Raw genomic sequence first — 6,000 nt, forward strand, 5'->3', positions numbered from 1 at the left:
CAATGGAAAAATGTACTCAGGTGATGAGTAATGAAAAAAAAAACTTCTTTCCCCCTTAAATCACTGGAAAGGACACTAGAGAGAAAAAGAGTGGTGATACTCAAAAGGAACAATTTATAATGAAACAATAAAGGCTAGAAACATCAAGAAGTGCCCTCCTACCTGCACTCAGTTAGAGGACAGAGTTAAATAAGGTTAAAATATACTTGATAATGTGGCACTGCTTAAAGTACACTAGAGAACTATATCCTCTTGGCTACCACTAGAGGTAAATCATAGTAGCTTTCCAGATGGCTAAGGAAAACCAAGAACAAAAAAATGACTTGTGAGATAACTTCACATTAGAATTTGGCCAGACTTCCTTAAACAGTATCCTCACAGGAAAAGAGCAAATACCTAACCTCTCAAATATAATGATGAAAATTTTTGCAATAACCCAATCCATTAGACATACCACATTTCATTAAAAGATGCCATCTCTGTCATATTAATCATGGCCCACACCCTACAGGCAAACTGGAGACAGACTAAATTCATTAATTTATCTCTAGCAAACACATTCCTGGCATTAAGGTAGTACTCGATTGGGCTTATGGCTCAGTAACTATGTTCTGTAGGGGTAGAGATATAAAAAAAAAATGCTATAAATAAGTGACCAATTCATAAAATTCATCACACACTAATTTTCAAAAACTGCTCAAGGACTTGCTTCTCACTCTAAGAGAACAGCTGAATAAGTAAATAAGAACAGGTAGTCCCTTTTTCTGACCAATTTTAACAGTAATGAAGATTCTTTTTAGTTGTTGTTAATCCTTACCTGAGGATATATTTTTCCCCAATGATTTTTAGAGAGTGGAAGGGTGGGAGGGAGAAGGAGGGGAATAAAGGGAGGTAAGAAGGATGGAGGGAAAGATGAACACTGATGTAGAGATACATGGATTGGTTGCCTCCCACACAAGTCCTGACTGGGGCTGGGATCCAATCTGCAACTCAGTACATGCCCTTGACCTGGAATTGAACCCACAAACCTTTGGTGGGCAGACCGATGCTCTAACCACTGAGCACACCAGGGTGAAGGTAGGGCCAGGGTGAAGATACTTGTGCATATTCACAAAAATCAAAGATAAAGTTTTCAATATGACTGTTAAATCTAAAAGCATCTGAAATTAAGATATGCATAGTCACTACCTCCATGCCTATTGCTGATTCAGTGGTTTCAATTGCCTGGGTTCCAAATGGGTAAGAGTAAATAACAGATTATCTTGCCTCACTGATAATCTGCTTAAAAATAAAGCTAATTCAATCTTAAAAACTAACTCTTAACACTAATGTGTTAAGCAATAAAAAGCTCTGTTTGGCTAACTCTGATTTTTATTATCTGGACATTTCCTAGACATGTTTAGAGTAACTTTCTTACAGTAAGTAATATCCAAAAATAAATAATATTTACTAAAAACAAAGTTTAACTAGTCACTTCATGATTTTAAAAGCCTGTAACTCACTGACGGAATACAGGACCATAGAGTGTGAAACTGATCATCTCAGGCTCCCGCAACAGGGCACACTTCTATGGAACGTCTCCCACTAGTGGTGTCCCATTTGCTTCTGAAATGCCAGTACTGTTTTAAACTGGCAACAAAAAGGCTGCTTTTTTTCAGCTCTCTCCGAAGACAGGCTCCTGTCCTAGGTTGATCCTAGTCAACACCAAGGATCACAGCACTGGGACAGAACTTTACACATTTAATGGAGTGCTGTATTAAATGCCCTGTTGGGTTGGGAACTAAGGTCACAAGCATACCTAGCCTCTCACTTCAGCCATGCTAGGAAATTCTTCCTAATAAAATGGGACAATTCTTATGCAACACCATGAAATATAAAATATCTTCAGAATATGTGAAATCCTTGGGGGGATTGGAGCAGGGATGGAGCAGGGATAGAGAATTCTTACCTAGCACATAGAATAATAAGGAATAATAAAAATTATGCCTCTTCAAACATATTTCCTTTTCCCACTCTTTCCCAACATAGATCTAAAAATCTTCTAAAAATATAAATAATAAAAATGCAATCTCACCACTCTCTATCCCAAGTCTTTATCTTTCAATGGAGAGAATTTAGATCCTGCTTGATGTTAATGCAAGTTGATCACTGGCTTGAATATAATTGCTTTCATCACAAGGTAATCAACACTTTTTTTAATATGCATTTTTATTGATTTCAGAAAGGAAGAGGGAGAGAGAGAGAAACATCAATGATGAGAATCATTGATCAGCTGCTTCCTGCATGTCCCCTACTGGGGATCGAGCCCACAACCAGGGGAACCCGGGACCCTTCAGTCCACAGACTGATGCTCTATCAACTGAGCCAAACCAGACAGGGCTAACCAACACTTTCTTAATTTTCATGTGGCCTTACCTACTCCAAAAAGGAATGGAAGAAAAGCCAAGAGAAGGTTAAAAACTTATCATCTGTGCTATATTATTAAGATGGTCCAACTGGGGAGGTGAAATAAAAAACTCTGTATTCCTAACTCCCTAGTTCAGATTCACTTCAGAAAGAAAGGAGACCTTTTCATGGTCTAGTTCTTTGATAATGTATTGATGAGGATCACTGCAGAGCCCAACAACTAGGAAAAACAACAACATATTCCCTCCATGGCAAAAGGAAAAGGCGTAAGAGGTAGCTGGAGCAGAGGTGGTGAACATTGAAGCAGGAAAGGAAGGAATTACAGGCCTACCTCCCTTTTTTTTTTTTTTTTTAATATATTTTATTGCTTTTTTACAGAGAGGAAGGGAGAGGGATAGAGAGTTAGAAACATCGATGAGAGAGAAACATCAATCAGCTGCCTCCTGCACACCTCCTACCGGGGATGTGCCCGCAACCAAGGTACATGCCCTTGACCGGAATAGAACCTGGGACCCTTCAGTCCGCAAGCCGACGCTCTATCCACTGAGCCAAACCGATCAGGTCAGGCCTACCTCCTTTTATTGTGCTTCCCTTTATGGTGCTTCACAGATGTTGTGTTTTTTACAAAGAATGCAAGACCCTTCACTGGCAAAAAGAGTACAATTCACTTTACTGCAATACAGCTTTGTTGCAGTGGTCTGGAACTGAACCACCAATATCTTGAGGTATGCCTGTACAATATTTGTGTCAACTCTGGTCAGGTATACTAATACAGACACCAAGAGGAAGGAAGCAATGAACAAAGAAAACTTATATTTAGTTTAAGAATGCATTTAGAGATATACATATACCTACATCTAATATTCCCGTCCTCTGGTCTTGAACTAACCTGAATCATGTTCAATAGACAACACTGGGTGGGCACATACAAAGTAACATTTAAGCTGACCAATTAAGAATGAATTGAAAAAATAACCAGGAAACGATGTTCAAAAGCAAAATGCAAAGAGATGTAAACTAATGTATAACTTATTCTAAGCCATATCAATGATGTGTACAGAAAATAGGGGAAAAAAGTGTCTATCATGTGCTAGCCATACGAACAGTAGTAAGTGGTATTTATCCCATTTTTAGAGATGTGAAAACGAAGGGAGAAGCTTAAATAATGTGCCCAAGGTCTAAATCTTAGTACAGTATCTAAACACACGTCTGTCCAGCTCTAAAGCTGTACTTTCCCCTTTATATCTTACTGATACACCTATGTACCACCAATAATAATCTTATTCCAGTTCCTAAGGAGCATTTCCTAATTAGAACACAATGAGAATAAAGCTCACCAGTGTCACATTCGACCTTTCCTACTGCAAATCTGAGATATTGAGTCAGCCAGACCTCCCTCCCAGAGACACTCAGCTCCAGTCACATCCCATAAACTCCAACCATAGCACTCGTCTCTGCTTCTAGAAACCCAAGAATCTTACAAAAACTACGTTGACAAGTATGTACTGACTCCCCTCTTCACACTGGCTCATGCTGCTGCCTGCACAGGATGACTGTGTGCTGAACAGCTATGAAACAGCAGCCGCTATGTTTAACCCAAAGTTTACTACCTGCCGAAGAGCTGGAATTGTGAGGTGAACTGAACCCAGACGCCAACTGAAGGCAGCCTTCAGGTTCTTGACAAGCAGCTAAACACTCTCCTCTAAAGAGCAAGAAATGACGGCCCAAACTAATTCGCAGCTTTTAACAATGTAAGAAACATGAACCACACAAAGGCAAAACACAATGCAAATGAGGTAGACACATTCACTTCTAGGCTTACCGGAGTTTTGAAGATACACAGGAAGCGTTTATGATAGAGAATCAAGGTGTCCACAGCCCATTAAACTCATAAAAGTAATTTAACCAGAGCTGGAACACAGTCAAAAACAATACCCCAACTCTGGGAAACGGCGGTAGGAATTTTACGACGTTAGTGGTCAGCACTTGACCGTCAGGGCAGAAATCCAAATGCTCAACTCCTACTCACCTTCCCTCCTCTCCCGCGGCAGGAAGGGTCAGGCTGAGCTCCGGAGAAAACGGGTCTTGTAGATTCACTGAAGGACTGAGAAACATTAGAGTTTAAGTGGCAAAGGTGTCTCTGCTACTAAACATAGTAAAAAATACTTGTAAGTACATTTTAACATGTTTTAGATCTCTTCAGAACTATTTAAAAACCAGAGTAATTTATCTAATTCCGACTACTCAGTAAATAACCTACAAACATAGTTACAGAAATAAAACGAACCAGACAAGTATCCTCCCAGCTCCACTAACATGTAAAAAGTCACTTAACAGGAAAACCTGAATCTTTTCAACCCTAACGAACCCACACCCAAGCCTCCCGAGGAGAAACCACCGCGCAGGGGGAGGGGTGGGTCCTGGAGAGAATGTGATAGCTCCAGCGCCGGTTTGTTTACAGACTCCAGCAACAATCATGAGTCAGAAATTCAAGCCACCAGGCGCTTTCCAGCTAACAGGGACCAAAGAGGACCGTTCTATGGTGTCCTGAAGATCTGGGGGTGAGGGGAGGTAAACTAAGAGAATTCTGTTACAAAGGGGACGGGACCAGCCGGCAACAACTGCCTCTCGGGTTCTCGGACCTCAGCCTCCCGTGTGAAGTGCTGGGCCCGAGAACTCGGGATGCGGGGGGGGGGGGGAAGGGTGTTAAGGGGGGTATCGCGCGGGGCCCCTGAGGGGACTGGGAGACCAGGGCGAGCCGCGTCTCCCAATCTCTTGGGTGGGGGGGGGAGCCCACAAACGGGTCGTCACCCAACAAGGCAAGACGTCCCTGGAGGGTTGTGGGTCAGGCCCTTGAGGGCAATTCCGGGGCTGCCGGGAGGAAAGGGCAGCCAGTCCTTCCAGCGGAGACTTGGCTCGGGGGGAGGGAGAAGCCCTGAGCCCTGGGCTTGCAAACGAGCCCCACTATCCTGAGGGGAAACAGACAGGGGAGAGTGGCAGGCCAAGCCGGAACGAGGCACGGACCGGGTAGGTCGGGGGTGGGGGAGGGGTGTCCGGCTGGGGCAGTTACAAGCACGGGAGCCGGCGGGGCTCAGCAGCCCGCTTCCCGCCTCGGGTCATCCTGCTAGCAGCTGCTCCAACTGTCCCAAGCCCGGCCGTCCCGTCCACTGCCGCCACCAACGCCGCCGCCATCTTACACTGGCCAGCGGCCGCCGCCACCGCCGCCTCCGCTCTCTGCGCCTGCGCCTGCGCTGCCACGCTTTCCGGCCCCGTTTGCGACGATCTGCCGTGGAAAAGTCGGAGGGAAGAGTGGTCGCGCGAGCTCTCGCCTTCCCAACCTCCTCGAAGGACGCGTGAGGGGCGGGGCTTAAGGCCAACGGAAAACACGACGGGGGCGCCTGCGCATTGCCGAGGAGGCAAAGTTGATTTTTTTTCCAGTGCTTGGAGGGTCACGCATACCTTGTGATACGCAAGGCAAATCTGAGTTAGCGGCGTCCCTGAGTTGTGGTGGAAATAAAATTTATTTCTAATGGGCTGGCAGGCAACCTTCCGGGCGACCTCCATTTCTGCCCTGTTTCTGAATACTGGGAACAA

The 6,000-nt window shown here is 44.3% G+C and overlaps 1 protein-coding gene across 5 annotated transcripts in view; it reads right to left on the reverse strand.

The window, feature by feature from the left end:
- Positions 1-5,761, reverse strand: part of DCAF8 (DDB1 and CUL4 associated factor 8) — a 49,431-nt gene extending 43,670 nt beyond the window's left edge. The window contains exons 1-2 of one of the 5 annotated variants that reach the window (XM_080648900.1): positions 5,604-5,761; positions 4,436-4,510 (exon numbers count right to left, since the gene is read on the reverse strand). The gene's annotated coding sequence lies outside the window, so the exon portion shown is untranslated. Of the gene's footprint in view, positions 1-4,435; positions 4,790-5,430 lie in introns of those variants that run through there. The other 4 variants (XM_080648899.1, XM_080648902.1, XM_080648901.1 and 1 more) reach the window with 4 other exon arrangements.
- Positions 5,762-6,000: the final 239 nt, after the last annotated feature.

Source organism: Plecotus auritus, assembly GCF_963455305.1.
Source record: "Plecotus auritus genome assembly, chromosome: 12".
In the NCBI taxonomy this organism is placed as follows: Eukaryota; Metazoa; Chordata; class Mammalia; order Chiroptera; family Vespertilionidae; genus Plecotus; species Plecotus auritus.